This window comes from Nomascus leucogenys, chromosome 13, assembly GCF_006542625.1.
Source record: "Nomascus leucogenys isolate Asia chromosome 13, Asia_NLE_v1, whole genome shotgun sequence".
Lineage (NCBI taxonomy): Eukaryota > Metazoa > Chordata > Mammalia > Primates > Hylobatidae > Nomascus > Nomascus leucogenys.
The window spans coordinates 9,502,338-9,517,470 of NC_044393.1; the positions used below are offsets into that span (position 1 = coordinate 9,502,338).

At 41.0% G+C, this 15,133-nt stretch overlaps 1 protein-coding gene across 3 annotated transcripts in view; it reads right to left on the minus strand.

Annotated features, from left to right (window-relative positions):
• The window catches only part of DOK5 (docking protein 5), a 177,747-nt gene that overhangs the window by 43,569 nt on the left and 119,045 nt on the right, over nt 1-15,133 (minus strand). The window lies entirely within an intron of this gene.

Sequence of the window (15,133 nt, forward strand, 5' to 3'; positions counted from 1 at the left end):
CCGAGATCATGCCACTGCACTCCAGCCTGGGTGATAGAGAGAGGCGCCATCCCCCAACCAAAAAAAAAAAAAGAAGAAGAAGAAGAAGGGAGAAAAAAATGAAGGCTCTTTCAATAAGCTAATCTAAAGAACTAGCTCATGAGGTTGATCATGTGATTTTAATTATTAAGTCATTTTAATCCAAAGAAGACCTGAAACTGAAATTCAAGGCATTTTCTTCCCTGAAGACATCTTAAAATACTTAAGCCCCTTCTGCTACCTCTTCCTTATTTAAGCCACCATACAAACTTGACTCTATTGCTTGGCATCCAATTCTGTAAGGTTTTGTTTTTCATACATCTTTTTTCTATCAAATATGGAAATAATTAATTTGTTAAGAGAAGGAAGTAATCCTAATCAATTCTTTAAGAGGAAAAAGTGGCCACTGGTTTCCCCTGGGGCAGAGGTCACTATATATTTATTTACTTCCTTAAATGCCAACCTTGGTTCCAGAAGTAATGAAGGTACCTGTTACTCAGAAACACTTGTAGTGTGACAGATTAATACCAAATCTTGCAGCTATGTTTCTCAAGCTTGGACAATCCAGTTGCTTTCAAAGTCTTTGTTAACTGCAACCCACCGTAGGAAATGTAGTCCAGATTTTTAGCCAGTATACCTATCAATCTATCATCAATCTATAACATGCTATTATTTTCTATTCTATCTTATTTTTAATACTAGTGGTGGAATGCTTAATTTATATCATAACCCATTAATTAATTTTACTCTTGGAAAATCACTCTTACCCAATGCCCACGTTTTTTTGTTTTGTTTTGTTTTGTTTTGTTTTGTTTTGTTTTGTTTTGTTTTAGATGGAGTCTCGTTCTGTTGCCCAGGCTGGAGTGCAGTGGTGCGATCTTGGCTCACTGCAACCTCCACCTCCCGGGTTCAAGCAATTCTTCTGCCTCAGCATCCCGAGTAGCTGGGACTACAGGCACGTGCCACCACTCCCAGCTAACTTTTGTATTTTTAGTAGAGATGGGGTTTCACCATTTTGGCCAGGCTGGTCTCGAACTCCTGACCTCGTGATCTGCCCACCTTTGCCTCCCAAAGTGCTGGGATTGCAGGCATGAGTCACCGCACCCAGCCCCCAATGCCCACTTTTAAGAAACATAATAAATCTACAACCTTCCTTTAATGACATTTAAATCTCTAAATAAATATTGTTATCAAAAACAAATGAAACCAAAATAACTATAGCACTAAACATTCTTCTTTAATGTACATGGACTCCCCTCTCCTCTGCCTGAAGATCTGGAACACACACACACACATGCACACACACACACACCCCACTTACCACTAACAGAAAAGAACAGGAGACACAACCTCAAATTCCATTAGAGTTCAGGCAGAGAACGTGAATGCATAAAGGTGCTCAAACCCACTATGACCTAGGGTAGAGGGAGGGCAGCTAGCAGAGAGCACAGGTCCCGTCTAAGCATGGTATCCAGAAGTCAGCCCTAGTCAGGTGTCTACGTGGGGGAATGGGGAAATACGCATCCAAGGTACTCACAGTTTCTGATTGTTTAAGAGAAGCAAGACTTCTTGACTTTTATGTGAAGTCACCTGAATTTTATATGTCAGCAACTTGTTTCATTTTCTTTTTAAGTTGTGAGAGTCAAAAGGACTTAATCAACCAGATCTGGCCAGGAAATCACCACTGTGCATTAAAGTCACAAAATGCATTAAGAGCTCTAAACAGAACAGAAACGAGGCCTTCGGTGTAAATTGTTAGGACTTTTGCTTGTATAACTCAAAGGCATGTGTCCTTCATTGGACAGCCTGACCCATGAAGATGCTAATGACCACAAACTGACCTTCAGATGCTCTTCCATCAGGTCTCTTCTATACTCTACCTACAAGTCCTTTTATCTTATCCACCCCTCCTAATTGATGTGTTTGGAGCTGTTTCATAAGCAGCTTTACAACACTCTAAAATGTTACTACATGCCTCCATCAAAACCATATGATGGGCTAACTCCCCAAGGCAGTAAGAAGAAAACAAACAAACCAAAAAAGGAAAGTGAAAAGAAAGGCACATCAAACAGGCTAATGGTCTTACATAACCTCCTATAGCCATGTCTGCTTCTTGTCTCCAGAGAAAATGCAACACAGAACAAAGATGTTCTAATGGGTTTACCCTTTAGCAGAATAGCAAAGCCACCTGCTTTAAGTTCTGATGCTCCCGATTCCTCCTTTCTCTTTACCCATTGATTTTTACCCTGGATGCTCTTCCTGTATCCAAAGTAGCCCCAAGTGACCCAACACTCCGTACATTAATGGAAACCAGTGGATTAGAAACCCAGAGAAGGTTAAAAAAAAAGTTTAAGTTAGGCCTTTCTAATTTTCTCTGTGAAGATAAGGATTCAAATATAATAATATTGCTGCCATAGAGATGTAGGTATAGTTTTGAGTTTCCCAATAATTGCCTAAATGAAATGCCTGTCACTCCAAATCATGGATTATTCTATTATTCAAGAACCCAGAAGGAACCAATAGCTCAGAAAATGTTGGGAACAATTCATTCTTCCACCTACCAAAGGCAACATAATAGAATGCAGGAGCTTGACCAGGGATCACCTGGCTGGCCTGGCATCTCACCAGCTTTGTGACCTACTGTCAGCTATCTAACCTGTCCAAATCGGCATTTTCATATGTAAGCAAATGTAATGCTAAGAACTCTCACCTAGATTTACTGCAAGTATTAAATAGGATATGTAGAGTACATAATTATATTTTCAAGTAAAGACAGCTTCCATTACTTTACCAGAATGTAAACTCTCTGTAGACGGGGATTTTGTTCTGATATACTCACAGCTTTTCCACTAATGCCTACAGCATGGCTTGGTTTACATTTGGTGCTCAATAAATAACTGTAGAATGAATTGTGAAGCAGAAGGCAGTGCTAGGAAAGGCATAGCTGGGAACCTGACCCAGGCTTCCCTGAGCAACTTTTACTGACACTGAAAATTCATTGAGTTACCCTGGGGCGGGGAGTGATTTGAGAAAGAAGGCAGGACGGACAGTCTTGACAGACAGAACTGCACATATAAAGCTTTTAGGTGGGACACAGGTAAGTGAAGTCAACATGTTGGGGAGGTGGTGGGAAAAAGGGCAGCCTGTGGGGCTGAGCCCCCAGTGGACAGAGCACAAGTGTGCATGTGCTGGGACTGTGGTCCTGGGTACTGTGAAGATTCAAGACCCAGACACTATGGTTCATACTCACTGAGTGCCCAACTTCAGAAACTTTGTTCTCTCCTTTTACCCATAATATTGCACACCAACATATCTTATTAGAAAAATACTAATGGGTTGAAATTATGAAAACTAAAATAAATTATCTCATAGTAGACAGAATGAATAAGTAAACACTTGAAATCAGTAAGCCAATAAGTTTCATATTTTCTTGCTTCCAAGATGTATTCTGTGCACATGGTTCTCTCTGTCTCTCTCTCTCTCTCTCTCTCTCCCTCTGTGTGTGGGTGTGTGTAGAATATATGAACACTGCCAAAAGCAGCACACATTTTGACCTCAACGTGTGTGTGTGTGTGTGTGTGTGTGTGTGTGTGTGTATAAAAAGTTTTTGGGTTTTTTTATTTTTTTGAGACAGAGTCTTGCTCTGTTGCCCAGGCTGGAATGCAGTGGCACCATCTCGGCTCACTGCAACCTTTCTACCTTCCGGGTTCAAGCAATTCTCTGCCTCAGCCTCCTAAGTAGCTGGGATTACAGGCGCCTGCCACCACACCTGGGTAATTTTTATATTTTTAGTCGAGACGGGGTTTCACCATCTTGGCCAGGCTGGTCTCGAACTCCTGACCTCGAGTGATCCATCCGCCTCAGCCTCCCAAAGTGCTGGGATTACAGGCATGAGCCACCATGCCTGGCCAACATGTATATTTAAGGTAGGCTTTTCTTTTTCTCCACCCCTGCCAAGGCAGCTATTAAATCAATGTTGTATTTTACATTTACAATTACGTTATAATTGAAAGAATAAGGTACTTGTTACACCTACCAAAGACAAAGCATAACAGCCGCCGTGAAGGATGTAAACATAGGCTTTCTCTTTGAGGAGCTGAGAATTAATTTGGAGAGACAAGATCTACATATGCAAAACGTTTGAGAATAATATCACGGTTGCATGAGCCATACTGATGCAGCAATTTAAAAAGGAAATGTACAGTTGAGAAGAGGGGTGGGTGTCAGCGTTGGGAAAATGAAAATCTGGAATCCAAAAACCTGAGAGAAACAGATCAGATCCGAAGCACCTAACAGAGGGGGATATAAAATTAAAAGGAAAAAAAAAAGCACAGGATGTTTACTTTTGTCTGTGAAAGTGAGGCGAACTAAAAATACAGTTTGAGGCCGGGCACGGTGGCTCACGCCTGTAATCCCAGTACTTAGGGAGGCCGAGGTGGGTGGATCACTAGGTCAGGAGATCGAGACCATCCTGGCTAACACGGTGAAACCCCTTCTCTACTAAAAATACAAAAAAATTAGCCGGGCGTGGTGGCGGGCGCCTGTAGTCTCAGCTACTCGGGAGGCTGAAGCAGGAGAATGGCATGAACCCGGGAGGCGGAGCTTGCAGTGAGCCAAGATGGCGCCACTGCACTCCAGCCTGGGCGACAGAGCAAGACTCCATCTCAAAAAAATACAATTTGAACAAGTGGAGTACCATCCCCTCCCCCTACCCCTGGGGCTATAGCAAGGCCAACAACACTGTGACAAGAAAACACACTTGCACAGACATGAGATGAAGAAGCAAGCGGCTTAGCCATGTAGGTCCTAGGAGTTTCATTGTGAGGAATAAATTTGGGAGGAATTTCTAAGGAGCTTGTAATACGGACTTGATCTCAGCTCTGCTAAAGTCAGCAACACTGACGTGGTCCGATCATGCTTTGTTATTAGGGCTGTCCTGGGCGTTGTAGTTTACTGAGCATCATCCCTGGCCTCTACTCACTAGATGCCAGTAGTACTGTGCAGTTTGACAACCAAAAGTGTCTCCAGACATTGACAAATATCCCCAGTTGAAAATCATTGAAATAGACCAAAATGAGGACAAGGGAGAACCCAGGTAATGAGTACCTGGTAAGAGGTTTTCTATACAAGGCAGTGCCTGAGTTTAGGGAACTGTTGCTTCAGTACAGACTGGAATGACAAGGACATTCTGCGGTTGACTATCTTTGCTGTCTTTCCTGTTCCAATCACTAGCATTGCTGCCTGGTTGATCTCAGCTTAAGACAAAGCAGCAGTCAATTCTCCTAGTGCCCTGTGTGTGTGCTCGCTGGAGATCAGGGGAATCTGGCCCACCTGCTACTGCAATTGTTTTCCTAGCCCTTTCTATGAGTGGTAGGGTGAGAAATGGGAATTGATGTAAGATAACACATCATGTATCACTTGCCATTCAGGCTTCTGAGCATGGGACAGCTGGTGACATCCATCATTCACAAACAACTTTCATGATGGTTGTCAAATCTTTGTGCCACCTATGTGATTCATTTTTAATCAACTTGCTTTATTTTCCTTAAATGAATATATTTTTGTAAGTTAGAATTATCACATCAATATCAAACCAGTATCCCCTGTTATAAATTGAAAGCAGACTTTAAAAATACATTAAAAGGCTGGGCGCGGTGGCTCACGCCTGTAATCCCAGCACTTTGGGAGGCCTAGGCGGGTGGATCAAAAAGTCAGGAGTCCAAGACTGCCTGGCCAAGATGGTGAAACCCCATCTCTACTAAAAATACAAAAATTAGCCAGGTGTAGCCGTGTGTGACTATAATCCCAGCTACTCGGGAGGGTGAGGCAAGGAACTGCTTGAAACCGGGAGGTGGAGACTGCAGTGAGCCGAGATCACTCCACTGCACTCCAGCCTGGGCAACAGAGAGAGACTCCATCTCAAAAACAATACATTAAAAAATTGTTATCAAACTCAGCTACATCCTCTTGCTGTCAAAGATTTGAGCTAGAAGTTTGCTCACTTCTTAGTTCATTAGAAAGTTTTAGAGATGTGTGTCAGGCATGCGGCATCCAACTGAAATGTTTCTCCATTATTCAACCAGAAAGATCAAAAAGTAAATGGAAAAGAAAATGACTGCATCACTGTGAGACTCACATTTATTTAACATCGCCTCTACCGCCCAAAATCATGCCGCATTTTTGGAAACACAGGTCTAGCTCCTAGAGCCCTGCTCCAGGTGACGTGGAGCAATGTCTGGAAGACAAGAAGTCTCAATCCCAGCCCCCTCCCATGATGCAATCACTACCCTGGACAGGTTCCTTGACTTCTTGAAGTCTCTGTGACTTCATATTTCAAATGTGAATAAAAAGGTCCCACCAACCACACAGGATGGTGAGAGATTGCGTTTTGTATTTAGCAAAGGATCCAGCATCAAATAAGCATTTAATTAGAAATTTTTGTTTTTTCTGGCCGGGTGCGGTGGCTCACGCCTGTCATCCCAGCACTTTGGGAGGCCGAGGCAGGCGGATCACGAGGTCGGGAGATCGAGACCATCCTGGCCAACACAGTGAAACCCCGTCTCTACTAAAAATACAAAAAAAAAAAAATTAGCCGGGCGAGGTGGCGGGCGCCTGTAGTCCCAGCTACTCGGGAGGCTGAGGCAGGAGAATGGCGTGAACCCGGGAGGCGGAGCTTACAGTGAGCCGAGATCCCGCCACTGCACTCCAGCCTGGGTGATAGCGAGATTCCATCTCAAAAAAAAAAGAAATTTCTGTTTTTTCTATCTTAACCCTTTAAAATGTCAAAGCCAAAGAGAACAGGACTCTTGTGAAAAACCTCATGAGAGAGGCACAACCACATATTTGCCTTGAAGGAAATGCGGGCAGCTGCAGCCCAGAACAGCAGTGGGGAAGCAAGAATGACTAAGAAGTATGGGAATGGAACGTGTGTGGCTGGGAGAAAGAGTGATGTGGAGGCTCATGGGTGGGTGAAAACAGAATAAAATAAACCTCTTCTTTGAGAATGAAAATATGAATTCAGAAATAGCAATCGCCCTCTAAGAAAAGGATCGGCTTTAATTAAAGAAAAACTAGGATGCAAAAATTGGGTATTTTGTTTCTCCAGCTCCAGTGAAGTACAGTGTCTGTGCTGAAGCATTAGCACACCTTACGAGATATAAAGCTTACTAGCCGGTGTGCAGGGTGAAGAGAAAGGCCCCAATGCACACTGTGGAGGGCCACGCTGTGGCCATTTCATCGTCACTAGCACAGGCTTCCTAACAGCCAGAGTCCCCTCAAATGTGCACGGAGACCTTCGCTATCACTTTTAGATGTAAATTCTAATTCTTACTGTCTGGACTTGAAGGTTTGTGGAAAAACAAACAAAAACAAAAGAATAAATTAACTACTATCTGCAGTCACAGAACAAAGCTAGTATAACAGACAGTGGTTGTTTATTAATTGTATCTGTTCTTTATCACTTATGATGTGCATAAAGTCAAAGGAAGATCACTTTTTTCCATTTTTGCTTTATGATATGATCTAACTCCTTGTGTGAAGAAAGCATTTTCACACATTCTTCCTGCAATAGCAGTTATAAGAAATGGGTTGGAATTAGCAGTGCTTTTAACAGTTTTAAACTCAAACACAACGTGTAGCTTTACTAATTCCTGACAGGAGGAAATGGCGGTTTAGTAAGTGGGGTAAACTGCTGAACGAGCCCCGAAGTTAACCTTTCCAAAACTGACCTCTGGAAAATCCTCAGCCCCAGTGCCCACTCCTCGACCTTTCTCTGCAGTCTTAGCTGCTCCTGGAGGGTCCCTAACACTTCCCTTTCCCTCTTAGCCCACATCCAATCTGTCAGTAAATCTTTCTGGCTTTAGCTTAAAAACCTATCATCATCCAAAACTTAAGACCGTATTCACTGTTACGCACATGCCTACAGCCATTCTTTTCCCTCACATGAGTACTACAATACCCTGTAACTGGTTTTAGCCTGAGAAAGTCTTAAAGAAAAAAAAAGATTATGTCACTTCTTTGCCTAACACCTACAGCATAGAGAAGAATTTAATCTCATCTGAAAATAGCCCTTTGCTAGGATCTCCTGCAAGGTAATGTTTGCCTGCCTGGAAAACTTGAGCCAGACAGATAGGAACAATATGACTCAAGATAACGGCTTCAGGTCATGTGATATCAGTCAGCCTGGAGACTGAAATCCACCAGTCAATCAATCAGTCACACGTACATAATGAAGCCCAGTAAAATCTTTGTGAGTGGTGGCTTAGGGGTGTCTAGGTAGGCAATGCTCCATGTGTAATGTCACATGTAGGTAGGAGCAAAGCAGCATGCTCGGATTCCAAAGGGAGAAGGTAACAGAAGCTCCACACTTGGTACTTCTCTGGACTCCATCCTCCCATGCGCTTCTTTGCTTGCTTGATTTCAATCTATATGCCCTGCTGTGATAAACCATAACTCTGTGTTTAATAGCTTTTGGTGAGTTCTGGGAGTCATTTTAGTGACTTACTAAATCTTAGGGTAGTTTTAGAAACCCATGAACTTGCAGTTAGTGTCAGAAGTGAGAGCCATCTTGGGGACTTGCTCAAACTCTGTAGTTGTCCAACTCTACACAGCCCCTGAGGGCTCCCTATCAGACTAAGACTAAAAGCCAAATTCTTCACAACCACCTTCAAGCTCCACATGGCCTGACCCTGCTGCATCTCCACCTGTGTCATGTGGCTTCCCATCCATTGATTCTGCTCAGACACATCAACCTCCTGGCTCTTCTTTGAATACTTCCTCTTCAGCATCTTCTTCCATCTTCCTTCTGGAAGCAATGCTCTTCCCCCAGATTCTTACATGGCTCACACTCTCACCTCTTAAGATGACGTACTCAGTAAAGCCAGTCCTGCTCACTGTCTTTGAAACTGCACCCCGTCTTTGGCACTGTCTATCATCCTTCCCTACTTTATTTTTCACGGTGGGACTCTAACATCTACTTTACCTTTTAAAATGTTCGTCATTGTCTATATCTCTCTCTTCTGTTGAGTAAGTTGTATGTTGTTTTCACTGCTACATCTGCAGTGCTTAAAACCACACCAGGCATTAGGGTGCATATTGCATAAAGGAAGGAATGATTCATTTTTACTAGTCCTTTCTAGAATTCCAAAATACCATCTCATATAAAGTAATCACAAACACCAGTGGGCCATCACCTACATTAAAGATGGCCACAGACAAGATATATTGCTGAGTGCCTAATTTTGCCTCGAAGGTCAGAAAAAAAATCATCCTTTCTTTCAAGAATTTTGCATGCTATTTAATACAATCACAGAAGCTCAGAGGTGGATAGGATCTAGCTAAGCCTCTTAGAACGGTGGCCTTGTCTTGCTTGTCTTCACACCTCTCACTTAGCACACTGTGTGGCAGACAGCAGACATGTAATAATGAAATATCTATTGAGATGATTATTAAAGAGGTTACTCTGTGGAGTAGAAAAGAGAATGCTTCCTTCTGATTTCATACATGCCTCTACTATTGGAATATTTATAATGTGTGCATTTTCTTTGTAATTATTTTTGAGGAAAATGCTAATGGATAACAAGTGGCCATTTAAATGACACAATGTTTGTTCCCTTTTTCTTACAAAAGAAGAGGATTTTACTTCTCCTGAGCAAACGTGTTAGATCCAGCACATTTGCATTCTAATTGTTATACTCAACATAGTTGGGGGAGCTCAGTATACTGGATTGCTTACTTGCTTTAAATTCTTCAATAAGGATAAGTGTATGCTCTGTAAAACTTTCAGAAATGAGAGATTACTAAGAAGCTATCTAAGAAGACAAATTGGGAATACGTAGCTTTCAAATATGCAAATACACATATATTTCAGATATTCAAATAAATAGAAAATATTCATAAGCTATCAAAACAATTGTCATTTTACCTGGAAACTCACCAGTTAAAGGAGGAAACAATTTTTTTCTTGAATGAAAAGTTATTTCACCAATTAGGCTGGTTTTAGGGTGAAATATGCAAAAAACAAATTATTTTCTAAAGCTGTTCAGATGCCTTTATATCCAAATAAATAAAAATCTTTTTCAAAAACCACTTGTGAACTCCATTTAAGGAAAAGTATTTGTATATGCAATTTGGATTTTCACATATTTTTGGCATACCTAAAAGTTTCTCTTAAAACGATGTCAAAAGCACAAGAGAGACTCTTTCCAGCTGGTAAAGAAAGGCACTCATGTGCGGTAATTATTTAGTACGTTCTGCCAAATGTCACCTGAGCTTCTCTAGCTCCTGCAGGTGCGAAACCCAGGGTATTAATTTAAATCAGTCAGGATGTAAGGCAAGTCTGACATTGAAGCATGCTAACTCAGCAGCGAGCTGTACAGTTAACAGAGAAAGGGACTGGACACCTGCCACCCTTCTCTACACAATCGCATTGCAAGAATGGTTCCAAGGGAGATGTTGCTGCAGTTAGAACTTCGTGTCAGTTGGATCTTCCCATAAAAAATTAGTGCCCCTGCCAGTCTGATGTGCCGTGAGGTTTCAGGGCTTTGAAGTGGAAAGAAACAAACAAAAGACTAAGAAAACTTCAAGCAAAATAAGCAGTATGTCCCTTAGCCCCCAAGATAAACTAATTATTCTCTGTCTCCAAGGGTAATTAATTGTGCAATTTCATCTTATTAAAAAATGTTATATTCCAATTCTGAATTTCCTCAAAAAATAGGGACTATGGTCAGATTTTATGACACCAGGAGGAGAAGGAGAAAAACAGTGTGCAGAAGACCCTAATGACCTACGATCTGCATAGTGCTACCCCGGAAAGATGTATGTGCCTACACTCCAAACTAAGAGAACATACAGGGGGTTCCAAAAAGTCAAGTCAAACTAAGAACATTTATACCCCAGTGCGCAGCTCAGGAGGCATATTTACATCACCAGCATCTTTGCAAGTCTGTGGCTCATTGACAGTTGCCTTCCTCATATTGAAGCAGCTTCAGTGGGAAAGGATAATATGCTCACAAGATCATCCCAAATGGATTTAGCAAGCTTTGGTTACATAAGCATGCTTTCTCTCCCTTAGCTCTGCAGAAGTTCACTAAGAACTAGGCTAACCTCCCGTAGAAGGTGAGCCTTCTTAGAAATCTATGGAGTTTGGAAGTAAAAGATCTGAGCGTGAGTCCTGAATTTATCAGCTCTGTGTCTTTGGACCTCTTGCCATTGCCCAGGTTTCATTTTAAGAGAGAAATAACTGTATCCCCTAGTTTATATGATAATGAGTAACTCAAATGAGGTAATGAGCCTCTTAGCACAGAGGCTTTCATATAGTAAGGGCTCAATAAATGGTAGTGATGATTTTCAATGGCTCATACACCTGCTAGAGCAAAGTTTCTCAACCACATGATTAGACCTGATAATCCTTTGTTGTCCAGGACTATTCTGTGCACTGTAGCAGCATCTCTGGCCCTTTTATGCACTAGATGCCAGTAACACCCCCTTCCCAGGTTGTGACAATCAAAAATGTCTCCAGACATTATCAAATGTCCCCTAGGAGCAAAATCACCTCTAGCTAAGAACCACTGCTCTGGAAATCGGCACTATTGTGGGTGCCAATGTCAATTACAGTCAAATAGCCTCTTGACCTTATTTGTTTTGAGCAATTATTAAATGCTATATTGTACATATTTTGTTAGTTTTTAAAAGCCTCACCTCCACTCCTCTTCTGATGGCAACAGTACCCTCTTCCTGCCTTCAGTGAACCATCCTCATTGCATTTGTACCCTGTGAGCTTTGTGTAAAGTGCAGTGCTTGACACATATATATAATGACAGCAAAGAGTAGTAATATATCTCTCTTTTACTGAGATAGTGTGGGGAGATCTCAAAGCTTCTGCAAGTCACCATATGGAGCTAGAATGAAGCTATTTTAGAAGAAACAGAACTGTCAAATAAAACCTGGGATTATCCTTTGGACACTGAGCCAAGCCAAGCCTGAAGCCATCTTTACTCCTCAGACTTTGAGTTTATGGAAGTCAATGAGTTTCTTTTCAGTACTAGTTTGGGTGGATACAGCTGCCTACTACAGCCAGGCACTATTCCAGGTGTCTTTACATGTGCCTTTATTTAATCTTCATAGCAATCTTGTGAGATAAGTAATATACGTGCTCCCAATTTACAGGTGGCAATGAAAAAAAGCTCGGTGAGTTAAGTGACATATCCACGTTCCCACAGCTAGTACGTGACAGAACTGTAATTTTACTTCATTTCCTCCAACTTCCAGTTCAGTCTGTTACACATGCCCCACTGTCAGCTTTGGTGGGGTGAAACGGGGCCACTGAGCAGGAATAACACTCAGTTCTAGTTCTAAGAGAGAGGCTGAACATGAGCAGAACTTTTTCCGAGAAAGATTCCCTGTGTTCTAGAGGATATTGTTAAGTTTTTGCAGATGCATGTTGGATATGTAAAAACTACTTGCTTAGACAGACACTCCTGCTCACTTCTTGCTATGAGAGAAGGGGAAAGTCATATTGGCTAATATAAAACTGCTTTGTTTCAACACATCCAAAAATAGCCAAGGAAAAAATTATCTTCACTAATAAAGCAAGGCAGACATGAAACCTTCACACTTGGTGTGGAACACGAATGATCTTATTATCCTGAGTATCTTGATGGTAACTATAAAAATTTATCTTTATTTGAGTTTCAGGCAAAATATAAAATAGTAATTTTACCTTGCATTTAACACTATCCTGCAAGCCCATGTTCTGCTCCAAAAGTAATCATAATAGAATACCAAAGAGACTATTTAGGAGAAGCCCAGCATCCTTCCAGGTCATCTACATGCATTTCTACCTTTACCTATAACAAACCTGCAAGAAAGTTATTACTCCGATCAACTTACAAGGGAAGTTAAGAACTTTGTCCAAGGTTAGCAGCTAGCAAAAAAATAGAGATTACCCAGAGTCTCTCTAAATTCTGAATCAGTACTCTGCATACTCCACCATGCTGTTTGAGAAGTAAGATGCTAAGCATACAACTCCCACACTTTCCTTTCTGACCATTCACTCTCAAGTTTGCACCGGCCCTGCAAAACATGACCAATGCATAAGAAATAATGCTATTCAAAATCAATAAATATTCTATGTCCCTACAATATTGGAGATAGAACATTGAGTGGCCTGGATTGTGAATATTATAATCATCTAACCAATGGAGTTCTTGGATGAAATAAGCAAATGGATGGACCATAAAGGGGTCATCAAAGTCACGGAATAAAATGCTTATATCTTCCAAGTCAGCATGTTGGTAAGGACCACTGAAATAGTTCTGGAATTTATGTCACCAATATATCTTTTCATCCACCATTGTTTCACTTGAGCCGGTTCAATATCTCCCACATCCATACCTAGCTCCTCTATACTACTGTTCACAATGTGGTCAAAGTGACCTTTATAAACTATTAACACAATTACATCACATACACACACACCCCATATACACACATCTCATACACACACACCCCGTATACACACATCTCATACACACACACCCCATATACACACACCTCATACACACACACCCCGTATACACACATCTCATACACACACACCACCACCCCATATACACACATCTCATACACACCACACCACCCCGTATACACACATCTCATACACACACACCCCGTATACACACATCTCATACACACACACCCCGTATACACACATCTCATACACACACACCCCGTATACACACATCTCATACACACACACCCCGTATACACACATCTCATACACACACACCCCGTATACACACATCTCATACACACACACCCCATATACACACATCTCATACACACACGCCCCGTATATACACATCTCATACACACACAGAGACTAAAACATACCAGCCTTCAAGTCTCTATGGTTTCCTACAGCACTTAGGAGAAATATCAACACCTTTTAAGGAATCGCCTAAATTCTTAGCAGTTCTATTAGATTTCAATATGAATAAATTAAACGTTTGCAGGATATGTATGTGTTCATTTTATACCTGGAAAATTAATAAGATAACATGTTTTCAAGTTTTAAAATAGATATGAGATACTAATAAAGTTTACTAAGGTTTTGGTCCTCAAACACTACCATAAAAAGCTATACTCTTTTTCTACTACTATTTCCTGTAAATGGTAAATAAAAAAAGATTTTAAAATATTAATAATTGAATAAGTGCTGCCCAAAACAGATCCAAAGAGTCTTGATCAATGCAGAATTCTCTTACACATCAATGTGAAATACGAATGGAGATGATATGAGATGTACAGTCATAGAAGTCTATTTATATTATAAAACATTTTCAGTACTTAGATTTCACTGCTTATCATTAATGCATAAATAATTTCTGAGACCCAAAGGGAAAAATACATCAACCTTACCAAAAAAAGTATTCATTTTCTATAGGGATTTTCTTTTGTTGCTGTTGTTTTCTTTTTTGGAGATAAGGTCTCACTCTGTCGCCCCAGGCTGGAGAGTAGTGGCAAGATCTTAGCTTACTGTAGCCTCGACCTCCCAGGCTCAAGTGATCCTCCCACGTCAGTCTCTGGAGTTGCCGAGAAGTGTGTGCTAATTTTTTTTTCATTTAATTAGCTTCTATTTTTTCTACAATATATCCAGTAATTAATAGGTATTCTTATTTTCTTTTTTTTTAAACTTTTATTTTAAGTTCACGGGTACACGCGCAGGATATACAGGTTTGTTACATAGTTAAATGTGTGTCACAGTGACTTATTGCACAGATTATTTCATCTTGCAGGTATTAAGCTTAGTATCCATTATTTATTTTTCCTGATCCTCTCCCTTCCCCATCCTCCACCCTCTGATAGACCCCACATGTGTTGTTCCCTTCTATGTATCCATATGTTCTCATGATTTAACTCCCACTTATAAGTGAGAACATGCAGTATTTGGTTTTCTGTTCCTATATTGGCTTGCTAAGGAATTAGGCCTCCAGCTCCATCCACGTCCCTGCAAAGGACATGATTCATTCTTTTTTATGGCTGCATAGTGTTCCGTGGTATATATGTACTACATTTTCTTTATCCAGTCTGTCCTTGATGAGCATTTGGGTTGATT